The sequence below is a fragment of the Oryctolagus cuniculus genome, chromosome X, assembly GCF_964237555.1.
Source record: "Oryctolagus cuniculus chromosome X, mOryCun1.1, whole genome shotgun sequence".
NCBI classification, from domain to species: domain Eukaryota; kingdom Metazoa; phylum Chordata; class Mammalia; order Lagomorpha; family Leporidae; genus Oryctolagus; species Oryctolagus cuniculus.
Genome location: NC_091453.1, coordinates 71,757,625 through 71,772,734, shown reverse-complemented (window position 1 = coordinate 71,772,734; position 15,110 = coordinate 71,757,625). Strand labels below are relative to the sequence as shown.

The 15,110-nt window shown below is 37.7% G+C and overlaps 2 protein-coding genes across 4 annotated transcripts in view; both read right to left on the bottom strand.

Annotated features, from left to right (window-relative positions):
* Positions 1-15,110, bottom strand: part of LOC103351946 (mortality factor 4-like protein 1) — a 74,605-nt gene that overhangs the window by 15,489 nt on the left and 44,006 nt on the right. The gene's annotated exons all lie outside the window — the stretch shown is intronic.
* Positions 1-15,110, bottom strand: part of CYSLTR1 (cysteinyl leukotriene receptor 1) — a 42,479-nt gene that overhangs the window by 26,782 nt on the left and 587 nt on the right. Inside the window, exon 2 of one of the 3 annotated variants that reach the window (XM_051827362.2) lies at positions 12,081-12,252. The exons of the other annotated variants lie outside the window; for them this stretch is intronic. The gene's annotated coding sequence lies outside the window, so the exon portion shown is untranslated. The remainder of the gene's footprint in view (positions 1-12,080; positions 12,253-15,110) is intronic. 3 annotated transcript variants of the gene reach the window in all.

Below are 15,110 nucleotides of genomic sequence, written 5' to 3'. Positions count from 1 at the left end.
AAGTGAGCAGCTGGGGACTCGAACTGGTGCCCGTATAGGTTGCCAGCACAGTAGGCAGAGGCTTAACCGTCTATGCCACGGCACTAGTCCTGAAAGTAATATTTTCTTTAATCTAAACTCAGGCATCATTTTATCTGGTTTGTGTGATCTCAGTTAACCAGAGGTAATTCCTTATGCCAAAAAGAAAGAGAAGGTAGTGATAGGAATAGTTTATAAGACTCCAGTTTTATTCAGAGAGGAAGAGGTTTTTCATCAACCTGTACTACCCAGTGTAGCCCATCATGTAAAAGCACACTGTTGCTTAGCAGAAGCATTCACTGAATGAAACTGGTAAGAATGATGACAATTCCGAAAATCTAGGCATTTCATAATGAGTAGCAACTCTTACAGATGTAAATTGCCATGTTTAATTCCCATGGCAACTTCAGAGGAAATTACATATATGGATAGGGAAATTCTAAGAAAACTCGTAGTGATCCAAGGAAGCATATGCATTGAGATTTTCACTTACTCTTTTGTGAATTACAGTATTTTAAGGGGTCAAGGTAAAGTATGAGCTGAAATTTTGTCAGAGTTAGGGATGGACAGAGAGCCTGGGTTTTGCATTGGAACATTGTTTTAAGCCTATTTCACCTGCATAGAAACCAGGTAGGGTTAGACAAATCACACCTCTCCCTTTTACCTGAAGAATTGATACAATGATAGTTTCCATGCAGGGTAATTATTGGAATTAACCAAGCATAGATATACTTCTTGGCACATAGGGGATGCTTCACATAATTTAGTTCCCTCCTGCTACAGTAATAATTCCCTCAATGAGATGTTTAAAAAGTTTCAGACTGGGATACTTGTGTGAAAATATTTCATGGATTTAAAAGTATATACAGATTGCCTATTTCATTTATAGCATGTGTGGCAGAAAACATTATAGCATAAAATGTTGCACACATTAGTGCCATAGCAACAGCAAAACAATTCTGTGATTTCTTGCCAAGACAAATATGATTACGCATTATTGTGCTCCCTTGATAAATTTCTTTGAGGTTTCACATGTTGGGCATGAATAACTCTGGCAATCTATTTAAGATTTACTTCCTTTTCTGTAATGAATATCTTTGTTTTCCAGAGTTGCTGATATGTAGCATAAATTTTATATAGGACCTTGTTAAAACAACTCTACTTGTGATATGATATTGGAATATTTAGTGGAGCTAAATATATTTGTATTTTAGGCATTTTTCCTTAATCTAAGCTTTGAACATTTATGAAACATATTTGGAGTAAATCAATATTTACATGCTATACTCTGTTTTCATTTGCTAAATTAAGTTTTACATTAAAAAAGTAAATTGAAAATAGAAGCTTAAAATTTTTAACAGACATCGCATTTTAGGTTAAAAATACTAGCATATTCTGCTATTACATTGCCATATGTCACTTTCCTATTCATGCTCTCATATATATTTTCCATAGTATTTATAAATCATAATAAACTACACAAAGAATAAAAGCCAGGTTTCCCCCCCTCCATTTATCTAACAGGCACTTTATAAAGACATCTTTCAGTAAATTATTTCTGAATATAGACAAGCTTTCTCATCTCACTTGTGTGAATAAATATAGAGTTGATGACTGCATCTTAAATTATATGATTCATTCAGTCATTAGATAGGAGATAATAGAGAGTAGACAATGACAGATTAAAAATATTCCAGTGCACTTGTAGTTAGATACACATGGGAAGCTGTTCACAGCCATTCATCTTTTCTCTCAGCTCTGTTCTCTATGGTATAATACAGAGGACCATTCTCGAGGTTTTCATAGTCAGAGTTCCACAATAGTATGAAAATATTTTGTATTAAAAATCTGCTGTTTATCTGAAATGTTGAAGTCATACTTGAATTCTGACAATAAAAATTCATGACTGTATTTTTTTTTTGACAGGCAGAGTGGATAGTGAGAGAGAGAGACAGAGAGAAAGGTCTTCCTTTGCCATTGGTTCACCCTCCAATGGCAGCCACGGCTGGAGTGCTGTGGCCGGCGCACCGCGCTGATCCGAAGGCAAGAGCCAGGTGCTTCTCCTGGTCTCCCATGGGGTGCAGGGCCCGAGCACTTGGGCCATCCTCCACTGCCTTCCTGGGCCACAGCAGAGAGCTGGCCTGGAAGAGGGACAACTGGGACAGAATCCGGTGCCCCGACCGGGACTAGAACCCGGTGTGCCGGCGCCGCTAGGTGGAGAATTAGCCTAGTGAGCTGTGGCGCCGGCCCATGACTGTATTTTGAAATGGCTTTTATCTCTTGTAGAGTTTGATTACTTTATACGGGTGTAAGTGAATAATCTTTTTTTTTTTTTTTTGACAGGCAGAGTGGATAGTGAGAGAGAGAGAGACAGAGAGAAAGGTCTTCCTTTTGCCGTTGGTTCACCCTCCAATGGCCGCCACGGCTGGTGCGCTGCAGCCGGCGCATCGTGCTGATCCGAAGGCAGGAGACAGATGCTTCTCCTGGTCTCCCATGGGGTGCAGGGCCCAAGTACTTGGGCCATCCTCCACTGCCTTCCCGGGCCACAGCAGAGAGCTGGCCTGGAAGAGGGGCAACCGGGACATAATCCGGTGCCCCGACTGGGACTAGAACCCAGTGTGCCAGCACCGCTAGGCGGAGGATTAGCCTGTTGAGCCGTGGCGCTGGCCTAAGTGAATAATCTTTATGCCTGGAATAAGTGGAATCACCAAATGTTGTCAAAAAAGAAGGAAATAAAAATGCATAACAATGAGAAAAAAGCAAAATTTTATTTGATTAAATCTAGAAAAATAAACATTGACCCAATTCGCAGTCTTTTGGAATGACTGTGGTTATTTTTTAGTCTTTCAGTTAAAGAAGTAAATAATAAATAAACATTTTGGGGTAGATGTTCAATCTAGCTCCTAAGACACTGTGCCCACATCAGAGTACCTAAGTTCATTTCCCAGCCTCAATTCCTGACCAGCTTCCCTCCAATTCAGACCCTGGGAGTCAGAGGTAATGGCTCAGGTACTTGAGTTCTTGCCATCCATGTAGGGAACTTGTATTGTGTTCCCCAATCATTTTTGACCCAGGCTCATCCCTGGTCATTGTGGAGTGAACCAGTAGATGGTATCTATACCCCCCCCCCTTTTAAGATTTATTTATTTACTTGAAAGTCAGTGTTACACAGAGGGAGAGGGAGAGGGAGAGGGAGAGGGAGAGGGAGAGGGAGAGGGAGAGGGAGAGGGAGAGGGAGAGGGGATTTCCATCCTCTGGTTTACTCCCAAATTGGCCACAATGGCCGGAGCTGTGCTGATCCGAAGCCATGAGTAAGGAGCTTCTTCTGGGTCTCCCATGTGGGTGCAAGGGCCCAAGGATTTGGGCCATCTTCTACTGCTTTCCCAGGCCATAGCAGAGAGCTGGATTGGGAGTGGAGTAGCTGAGACTTGGCACTGCAGGCAGCACCTTTACCCACTACACCACAGTGCCACTCCCCACCCCCTTATTCCTCTCTGTGTGTCTTTCAAATGAATATTTGCAAGTAAGTAAATAAAAATTTGTATGTATTGTCTACAATTTGAAAATCCAGGTAAACAACACAAAAAATGAATGGGAAGTATCCATACCCATCACAATAATCAGTGAAACCATTTTTTAAATAGCCTTCAAAACTCTGTGAATGTATGTGTGGGTTGTATATATTAGAAGGTTTCCTTGTATATTTTCTTTGGTAGTCTTCTGCTTTTGCTAACATAGCAATACATCAGATATATGGTTACAGATCAATAAATGTAAAAATTATATCAAGCATCATGGTAAAGTCTAATCTTTAATTGGAGCTTAATATGTGTCTGGAATTATGCAGAGAATGGCAAAATACAATATTTTAGTGCTTATAGAAAAATAAACTTGCCATGGGACCCCAAATCCCATTAAACTGGGTGGTAAGAATGCCATCTTAAGTGTTAAACTATCATATTAAGTGCTAAATTGATCATAGAGATAGGATTAAGTGTTAAAGAGATCATATAAATAATATAAAGTGTCTGGCAATAATAATTGTTAGAATTAAAAAAGAGAATGTTCCAACATGGGAAGCAGTCCACACAGCAGACTCAGAATGGCAATCATTCTAAATAGCACTCTGACCTCAGAATCAGCCCTTAAGGCATTGTGGTCTGGCTCAAAAGCCCATGAGAGCATTTCAGGCATGGAAAGCCAAGACACTGTGGCAAAAAATGTCCTACATGAAGGATCTCTGTGAGTGAGACCCCAGTGGAAAGAAGAGGCCATCAAAGAAGGATATACTTTTTTCTGAAGGGAGGAGAGAACTTCCACTTTGATTATGGCCTTGTCTAAATAAGGTCGGAGTTTGTGAACTCAGGAGGCTTCCATAGCCTTGGCAGCTCATGTCAAGAGCCTTGGGTGATTACTGATGTCACACATAAGAGTGTCAATTGTTAAATTAACAACAGGAATCACTGTGCACTAACTTCCCATGCAGGAGCTCTGTCCTCAATGAATTGTACTATGAGAATTAACTGTAAAAATTGTTCTCAAACATTTTTTTGTGTGAAAATTGTTGAAATCTTTACTTAGTATAGTGTTGGTCTTCTGTGTATAAAGTTAATTGAAAATGAATCTTAATGGAGAATGGAACTGGGAATGGGAGAGGGAGGAGGAGATGGGGTGGGAGTGGAAGTAGTAGGGCGGCTATGGTGGGAAGAATCACTATATTCCTGAAGTTGTACTTATGAAATTTGTATTCATTAACTAAAAGGCTTCTGTGGGAAAAATGTGTTGAATTATACTAACTCATTATGGTTCACTTATTATATTTATTTCTTATTTTTTCTTTGGTGAAGCTCTCAAAGAAGTAACAGGATTTTATTTATTTATTTTAGAAGAGCAGTAGAGAGAGGAAGAAACAGAGATCTTTCATCTGCTGGTTCATTCCCTAAATGGCTGCAACACCCAGGTCTGGGCTAGGCCTTATGTTAAAAACAGCACTGCACTGGGGTCACCACATGGGTAGCAGAAGCCCAAGTACTTGGACCATCTTCCACTGCTTTCCCAGATGCATTAGCAAGAAACTGGATGGGAAATGGAGAATCTGGGACTTGAACCAGCACTCTGATATGGGATGCTGGTGTTAAAAGCAACAGCTTAACTCACTGTGCCACAACACTGGCCCCAGTAACAAGGATTTTTTTTTTGAAAATATTCTAGCAAAGCCAAAAATTAAGCAAAATTTGTATGAGAGTTAAATTTAAGCTGTGTCATTATCCTTTTATGTTGCTATGACAAAATATCCATGTACAGGTACTTTATAGAGAGTAAAGTTTTATTTTACTCTTGATTCTAATGGCTATGAAGTCTAAGCAGCATCTGGTAGAGGTTCCCATGGATGTGTCACAATGTGGTAGAGAAGCAGAAAGGGAAATGGCTGTGTGAAGAAGGGGCCAAGCAAATTGCTTTGTAACAATCTGTTCTTGTGAGCACTCACCTGGTCCTGTGAGAACTACATTAAACCCCTCCAAGCATGGTGCCCCATGACCTAATTACCTTCCAGTAGGTACTATTACATTAGGGATCAACCTTCCAGCATATGAAGCTTTGGGGGAACAAATCATATCCAGCAAGCTTTTTGTTCCTCATCCAACTAAGATTATATGTAAGTCTGACAGATGAAGTTTGATTCACTATGAATCAGTTGAAAGTGAGCAGTAGGTTCAACTGGATTGTACAATTCTAGAAAGCAGGGACTATATCTTCACATCTTTTAATTTACTTCTAACTCTTAAACTTATCCACTCTTCCTCTACAGTGGTTAGCACAATACTTTGCTTATATATCTAGAACACAATGAATGGCTAGTAAGCTTTTATGTTGTTTTCTTTTAAGGAAATTATATAATTGATCCAGGTTAGTAGAAGATGTTTTCTGTAGGTGCCAGTTTGAGCCAGAAGCAATCTTCAAAATCCTGTTCAACAAACTTTTACATATGAAAAAACTGAAACCTAGAGATGGAAGTGGGCTAGTGATGACTTGCTCAAAAGCACATAGTTAGTGACAGGACTTGGACTAGAATCAGGGATTATGACTAACAAACCAGTTCTTCATTTTGATTTCTTTACATCAATGACATGTTTTTCAAATAGTCATTTGAGGACATCAGTAAAGCCAAGATCTGCCAAGAAATGACAATGTTTTGTCCTCAGTTCTTAGCTTTTTCCTTTTTCTTGGAGTGTTTATCAATTTTTATGGTTTAAAAATAGCACTTTTGTGTGGATAACTCAAATCAAGTCAGGAGCCTGGAGCTTCAGTTGGGTTTCTCACATGGGTGGCAGGGGCCCAAACACTTGGGCCATTTTCTATTCTTTTTCCTAGGTGGGAATTGAATTGGAATTGGAGTAGCTGAGTCTTGATCTGGCAGCCATATGGGATGCCAGCATTGTAGATGGTGGCTTAAATTGCTGCACTACAGCACTGACCTCCTGGCTCCGTTTCTGATTGCAGCTTCCTACTAATGTGCACCTTGGGAGGCAGCAGGCGATGGCTCAAGTACTTGGGTCCCTGCCACCCATGACGCCTGGCTTCAGCTTGGCCTTGTCCCAGCTGTTGCAGGCATTTGGGGAGTTAGACAGCCAATGGAAGATCTCTTTCTGTCTGTCTCTCTGGCTTTTATATATAATGAAAATAAATATTAAAAAGCAACTGATTTTTCCTTTTTTTGTTTGTTTTCATTAATACTAATAATTTCTCATCACTTAGACATAGAATCTGGCGGTCATCTTTGACCCCACCCCTCCCTTATCTTATCCTTCATCAAGTTTTGTTGACTTTTGTTTTGTAATACTTCCTGATCCTCGCTTTTAAGGCAACTTAGTTCAGAATCCTTATCTCATCATGCTGCAGCTACTTGAAGATACTTAAACTATGCATCCTATTTTACTTTTATATAGCTAGAGATGAATGTGGACTTTTATGAGGGGACTTCAGATAGTCCATAGAAAATGTGTATCATGAAAAAAATTACACAAGGGTTTCAAATTTATTTTTGCACAAAAATAAGTTTGTCTTTTCATTCTATTTTCCATGAAGTTTTTGAAGTCAACTTGTACTTTAAGATTCAGATTGAAATTGTTGCTCTCTGTGAATGTTATCATATGCATGATTTGATTATCTCATTTATTACAGTGCTGCAGTTACTCTTTTTGCTTACATGTCTTCCACATCCATTTAGACAGAATCCATTAATGGCAGCAAGTGTGCTTTATTTTTTCTCTCTTCCTTTCCTAATTAGGCAACTTTAGAAGAGTAGCTGTATGGTTTTATGTGTTTTTGAATTTTTTTATTTAAGGGAACAAATTTCATATATGTCATAATGCAGTTTTAAGAGCATACTGATACTTCCCCCTCTACCATCCCTCACTCCTCCTTCCTTTCTTATTTTTCTTATTTAAAAGTCAGAGACTGGTGAGAATCCAAGGACCCAAGGGTGTGTGTGACTTATGGAGTCTGGGTGAGGCTGATTATGTACGTTTTCAAATTGAACCAACAAGAGAGACGGAAAGATTAAATCAGTATGCAGATGTAGCTTTATGGTCATATTAAGTTGAGCTCCCCAAACTTCCTTTACCTTTCTAATAAATGCTAGTGTGCACTGGGTGATCTCTGTGTGTTGGAGAGTTGCGAACAGAAGTGGGGGTGAACAGAATAATGCTGAAGCAAGAGAGGAAGTGGGGTAAGCTAGAACTTGAGACTGCCTTTTAAGGCAGATAATTCCTCCATATCTGCTAAGCAGCAGCAAGATACAGGAAACCTAGATTTTATAAGGGTACAGCTCAGTGAAGCCCCACCTTTCTTTGGTCAAATCTCCAATGCTCTTTTTCCTCCTCTGCATGTAGTCCATTATTATAAAATGAAAAAAGATAAAAGTGTTGTTCATTCTATAAATCCGAGCTCAGGGAGGTTAGGGATAATCTAGTATTGATCTTTTAATACAACAGGCACTCAATAGCATTTTTCGAATGCATATATTAATAAATAGAAAACTCAACAAATATGAGTGTTTTGTAAACAGTAAAGCACAATAAAATATACATTTTTATCATTCCCCTTCTTACTCATACTAGGCTGAGTTTAGGTTCTAGTATCTCAACACCTACTTTGACTGCAATATCCCACACTCATCTCCCTCTTGGAACTTCTAATATGTTTATCATCTTTGCCAATAATATGGCAGTCAGTACCTTATATTGTATTTTTTAACACATAGAAATGTTGTCTCCATCAGTAAATTGTGAACTTCCCTAATGCAGGAGAAAAAACCAGAGTCTTTTCTTTTTCCTGATCTAGCTTATTACAGTGCTTTAAAAATAGAAAACCATGTCACAAGTGTTTATTGAGTGATTGGATATTGACTGGAGAAAATCTACTCATCCTTTAGGGGGACTTAATCTATAAACAACTAGGCTTGTAGTAATGATCCAAGTGGCTTTGCTCTGTGGTAATAAAGGATTGTTTTTGAGGTAGCGGATCAGAAAAATTTCTGTCATCACTGTATCCCTATCATTCTAATAAGTAGCTTTCTTAATTTGTATTTCAAGCAATATGCTTGAAAATATGTATTTCAAGCAATATGCTTTCAAGCAATATGCTTGAAAAACTAAGGGGAGCTAAACTGCATTATGGATAATTCTCAGATGGTTCCTCGGTAGTAGCATATTCTCCCTAAGAGGAGAAGAAATCAGGTCATCCTGTTGCCAGACAGTTGGAATCCAAACACAGGACACTGTGAAGCTCAAAAGTACCTTAGAGTGTTGCATTACTACAAGCCTAGTTGTTTATAGATACTGACATAGTACATCCACTTGCATATTACTGTGCAATAAATGTTTTATCCTATGTGATCTGATAAAAATGATGCATAAGGCCAAATCTAAGGGGAAATTCAAGTTACAGAAAGGGAATAGATACCTTGAAGAGTGCATGAGTATGGGTGTGGGTGCTGGATGGAAGCATATTTCCACCTTTAGTTTGGGTTATACAAATACTTTAAAGAACGCCCAAGTATTTTTTAACTTTTTATAAAGTGCTAACTAGAAAGCCTACCATCTTCCTTCCATTCTGTGTAAGTCTCTACTTAATTATTGGCAATGTGGACTCCCCTGAAGTTCTGAGGCCATTGATCACAGCCTAAGGAGGCCTACCTCTAACTTTTGGGCATTTATTTATTTTAAAAAACTTTTTATTAACAATAATTGTACATATTTATGGGCTACAGTAGAGCATTTCAATACATGTATATAATGTGTACTGATCTCAGAAGCAAGATAATTGTTCTCTAGGATATTGCTTTTTATTGAAGATCCATTGTCTTAAATAAGAATTCAAATTCAGATTAAGCATAAAGGGTAACCAATTTGGAATGAAAAGCATCTTTTAGTATCTTCTGAGGCCTAGAGTCTTCCTAGGAACTTTGGAATAAGTACATAAGACATATTAGAGATGTTTGAGTGTTATTATTGTTAGCCCAATTCGACTTGGCATATTGAATTCTTAAGACAGACAACTCTTTGTAAAAACAAAGGCTATCAGGGGCCAGCGCGGTGTCGCAGTAGGCTAATCCTCCGCCTGCGGCGCAGGCATCCCATATGGGCACCGGTTCCAGTCCCGGCTGCTCCACTTCCAATCCAGCCCTCTGCTATGGCATGGGAAAACAGTAGAAGACGGCCCAAGTCCTTGGGCCCCTGCACCCGTGTGGGAGACCGGAGGAAGCTCCTGGCTCCTGGCGCAGCTCTGGCCATTGCAGTCATTTGGGGAGTGAACCAGCAGACGGAAGACCTCTCTCTCTGTCTCCACTTCTCACTGTCTGTAACTCTACTTCTCAAATAAAATAGATAAAATCTTTTAAAAAAAGGCTATCAATCTGATAGATGAGAAATCTTAGTAACTCTTATACCTTAGACATCTCAAAATGTGATTCTGAACTGGATTTTTTTTCTTTTTTATGGAAAAGGGATTTATGGAAAATAAAAGAAAGCCTGAAAGAGCTAGGGGACTCCATATATAGATTTCAAGTGCTTTTCCATTGCTTACATTTGAGTAGGAGCCCAAATGTCTGTGTTGTATTCATTCCACAAGCACTCTAAATAAGATAATAACATTTTACTTATCAAAAGGAAAACCAATGACATGTTAAAAAGCCAAGGCCTATCTTTACCCTTCTGTTTTGACTCTCCTTATTTCTACAAGAACCTTCCCCTGATTGACTTCTTGCAAAATTTTTAAGAATTTTCTCTCTTTTTTCTCCTGTATGCATCCACTCAATCCAGAGGAATGACAGGTGGGACACAAAGAAGGGAGAGATTATGAAAGGATAAGTGGAATGGGATAGAAGGAGTTTTGTGAAACTAAACTTATGTTTAAATAGTGCTTTCTCTACTAACCTGTGAACAATTGTTAAAGGCAAAAGTAGTAGCCATTTGAAGGTGTTTTAGCAATGGAATTGTAACATAAATTAATGGATTTAAGATGAATGTGTTTAATCAGATTAATCCGATTAATAACTTCCTTTATTTCCTTTTGTGTAGGGATGAGGACATGTCATTACATATTATGAATCAATTGGGCTTGTTAGAAGTTGTATTTTCTCACTGCAAATCAGAAACTGACACTCTGACCCAGAAATCCATTTCTTTAATAGGGTTGATTAGTATAAATGTGTTTCTTAGGAGTTTTTTTTTTAATGCTTCATTGAACTGGAAAAGCTTTTTAACTGATCTTCAAATTATATTACATAGATGTTCATATAGCCTGAAACCCAAATAACACTTCAGTTAGGGATAAAAGTGATTTAGGTCTTTATATTTTAAGGAGAAACACATGATCTGTATATACCTTTGTATAATCAAATCTGTGGCTGTGTAATTGGCTTTATGACAAAGTAGTGTAATACTGTATTACATTCAGAACTTGGTGTAAAATTTTTATTTTGATCCTTTTCATTTAATCCTAATAATTGATGGTCTTAATGGAAGTATTAGGGACTTTCAAAAGATTTATGGAAAATGAATATAATGAAAAAACATGCATAGATTTCAAATGCTTTTTTGTATATTAGAGGTGGATAGACACACACACACACACACACACACAAACAGAAGAAAGAGACACAGAGAGAGACCAAGAGACTAAGAAAGAGAGAGAGAGAAACAGACTATCCATTGGCTTCCTCCCTAAATTCCCACTATGACCAGAAATAGGCTGGGGCAAAACTGGGATCTGGGAGCTCAATTTAGGTCTCCCACATGGTAGCAGGGACCCACCCACTTGAATCATCGCCTGCTGCTTCCAAGGATCCACATTAACAGGAATCTAGAATTAGGAGTCAGAGTACTCTGGTATGGGACAAATACATTTTAACCAGTCGATGTCATAACCACTGGACCAAATGCCTGCCCCAATTTGTCTTTTAATTCTGCTTTTCTATGACCTTTGTGAGTGCTCTTATAATAGTTAATGAATGAAGTATTTCATAGAAATACTTTTTAAATACTAGTTTTAAATATTTTGTTTCTTTTAGAATTCACATTGAGATATGCACAAGTATTGTGGGGCTGGTGGCCTAGATATAATATATAATGCAGGGAGCAGAAAGTAGATTGACATAGTACTTTCACATACAATCCATTTTCTTATGTTTTATTCTCCTGGAATAAATCAGCTTTAAACAAAACCCTTTGTGTGGTGGTTTGGCATTTCAAGTTGTTTTCATATTTATTATTATAGCAGATTTGGATAATGTGTCTATCAGCTCATACTACATTTGATACTTGAAGGAATCAAGAAATACTGATGTTCAGTAACTTGTTAGAAAACACACAGATGAAAAAATGTCAAAGCAAGGATGACCTTCCAGTTATTCAGGCCTAGATCTGTTCTCATCGAAATCTGTGAAACAAAATAGTATATGGCAGCCATTGTTAGGTCGTAAAGAATTTATGACAGCATTCAAGCTGGAGCACAACTTGAAGCAAAAGTTCCCCATGCCTGCTTATGTTAGAATAGCTTACCGTTGATTGAGTATCCATGATGTGTTTGAGGTATTGTGTTAGTTATTGTTGGATAGGAGAAGCTTAAAGAATAAATAGCCCAGCACCTTCCTTCAAGACTCTTGATATCTTTTGAGGAGAAAAAGAATTGTATTTATGTGGCTCTTAATTCTCTGGATCCTCTTCCTCTTTCCTGAAAGTATAGCACCACCCAAACTTCAGTCCTTGGTCATCTCTTTGATTTCCTTTCTCTAAACTAAGCCATTTTTATGGCCTTGGTTATTCTATGATTCCAGATACAATATTGCCCTCCACCTTTTACCTGTAACTCACATTCAGGGTCATTATTTTCTAACTACCCATCATTTATTTGTCCTTGGAATTCTTGCTACTACTTCAAAATGCAATAGGGCAATACCAGAACTCATCATGTTCCACAACCCACACTTCCATCCCCAAGCTACTTATTCCTTTGAACAGTACTAACATCACTGCCAAGATTCCACTAGTACAAAATTTCAGAGACGTCTCTAACTTATTCCTCTCATGCTGCCTGCATCTAATCACTCACCAACTTCCATCTATTCTTTTTTTATTTTTTAAAACTTTTATTTAATGATGCAAATTTCATAGGTACAAATTTAGGAATATGGTGGTTTTCCCCCCATACACTCTCCCACCCCCACTCCCATCCCACCTCCTACATCCTCTCCATCCCATTCTTCATTAAGATTCATTTTAATTAACTTTATATGCAGAAGACCAACTCTATACTAAGTAAAAATTTCAACAGTTTGCACCCACACCCACACCCACACCCACACCCACACTCACACCCATACCCACACAACGTAGTTTCTCATTCCACTTCTACCTTCATCAACCTACCAGGAGTCTCATTAACTTACACCATTTAAATGCTCTTTTTGTCTCTAGTTTTCCCTAAATGTAGTTTAGCTGATGAAAATTTTTCAAATTCATCTGTTCAGAATGTTTTTCCACTATGTCCTCACTTATTTAAAGTTTGCTGATAGTCTCCCATTAGAAAGCGCCTAAAATTAAATGTTTAATAGTCTTGTCTCAAATTTCCATGCAAATTTATTTTCACTTCCCAACCCTATTCCTTTACCCTAGCCAGTGCAGGCTTGTTGGTGTACCCTATAGGTTACCAAGCTCACTTCCTGATACAATATATTGCTTACATTATTTCTGTGACTAGAATCAAATCCAAACAACACATATTGGCCACCTACTATGTGCAGGGCAAATGTGCTCAGCATGGTTCCTTATCCTAGTCCTATCTCATTTTTGTGTCCTCTGTGAACCCTTCTTCATTAAGCCCATCCCACTGCTGTCTTTATTCTCTGAGCTCTTTTGCCATTAAAAAATGACATTAATTTACTCACTCATATTTTTACATTCTGTAGGTTTTATATCTCTACCTATGTTGTCAATGCCATAAGGGCAGAGGCCATGCCTTGCCTCACTTTGTGCCACATACTGTATTGAGCTTGATCAACACTTGTCTGGCTCAATCGCAATAAATTTGAGATTTTTCAATAGGAAACAACAAAACGAATCAAAGTAGAAGTTGTATAGAGATATGTTAATTGAGAGATTATGATAGTTACCCTTCATAGCATCAAATTCACAAGGTTGGGTATGTATCTTAAGAATAAATGTCTTCCTTTTAGTGTCTCTTATTATCAGCCAATGATGCTGTGAAGACACATTTACAATTCTTTGTACCATGGAAGTATCTTGCTTTTATCTCAAATAAATAAGCAGAGGTCCTAAATGCATCAAAAGGTTGACTAAAGGTAGGAGGGAGAAAGTAGTGGAAAATGAGAATTGATGATACTGGCTTAGGAAGGCATTAATATGCTAGGTTAAGCCTAGACTTAATCTTTAAACTTTCTTTAGCCTACTGTTCTGTCGGGATTCCCATTCTGACTTATTTTATTTGCAGGAATTGATTGGCGGATATAAATATTTAGGGGCCTTGGGAAATAGATATTTCTTTTCTTAAGGTGATTGATGTAAATATAGCACTTGAGGGCATTTATTGACCATGTAGACACAGGTAGCTTTTAGTTTGAATTGGAGCATTAATAGTAAAACAAAAAGATAATATTTTGAGTGATTATGAATTGTTATGATAGCTATTTTAAAATATTTAAAATAAACTTCACTTATATATATAATACAATACAATCTATTGTATTTTATAATACATTGTAAAACATAAATATTTTTGAATTTAAAATAACACACAAACAAGTTCATGACTAGTTACATTTTCTTTTCAATTAATCACCTGTGAATGCATGGTATTGTTGCCTCTGTCTAGGTTTCAAAACAATGAGAACACTGGCAGGCAAAACCATTGAACCGAGGAGGGGGAGCACACCAACCCATTTGTTTACCCAGAAAGGCAGCCCTTTTGTTAAGTACAAAAATGCTTCTGGTCAAAGATCCTTATTAAAATGTATGAATTTTTGATTCTGTGTAAACCTGACCTACGTCAGATATGTATAAATTACAAAGTAGATCTTGAAATTTCCTTATATTCATTTGTAGTTGAGAGAGCTTTCTTTTGTACTTTCTATTCAGAACTGGCCAATTTCTAGTTGCAGAATGTTTTTCAAGAATATTTCTTAACCTCTCTGAGTTTATTTCCTCATGGAGTAACACATACCCTCTCTAAATTACAGGATGTTGAGAAATTCAAGTGGGATATGAATGTGAAACTACCTTATGAAAACATTAGATTATTCCTTGCTGTTTAATTTGCCTTCAGCAATCACCATATATTTTCTTTCCATATTGTAGGAAACTGCCACTACGTTACGGAAACTCCATTGAGCCCTTAAAATACAATTTTAAAATATGCCTTTTACTTCTGGCTTAATTGCAAAAGTGCTGGAGACTTGGAGAGTACCTCCTTTGTATTTTGCCACATTGAGCCCCTAGCAGAAACATTGAGCAATACTTGCTGACAGAATGGATTATCAAAATTCTGGCCAAGAAATAAAGCAGAAAGAATTTATA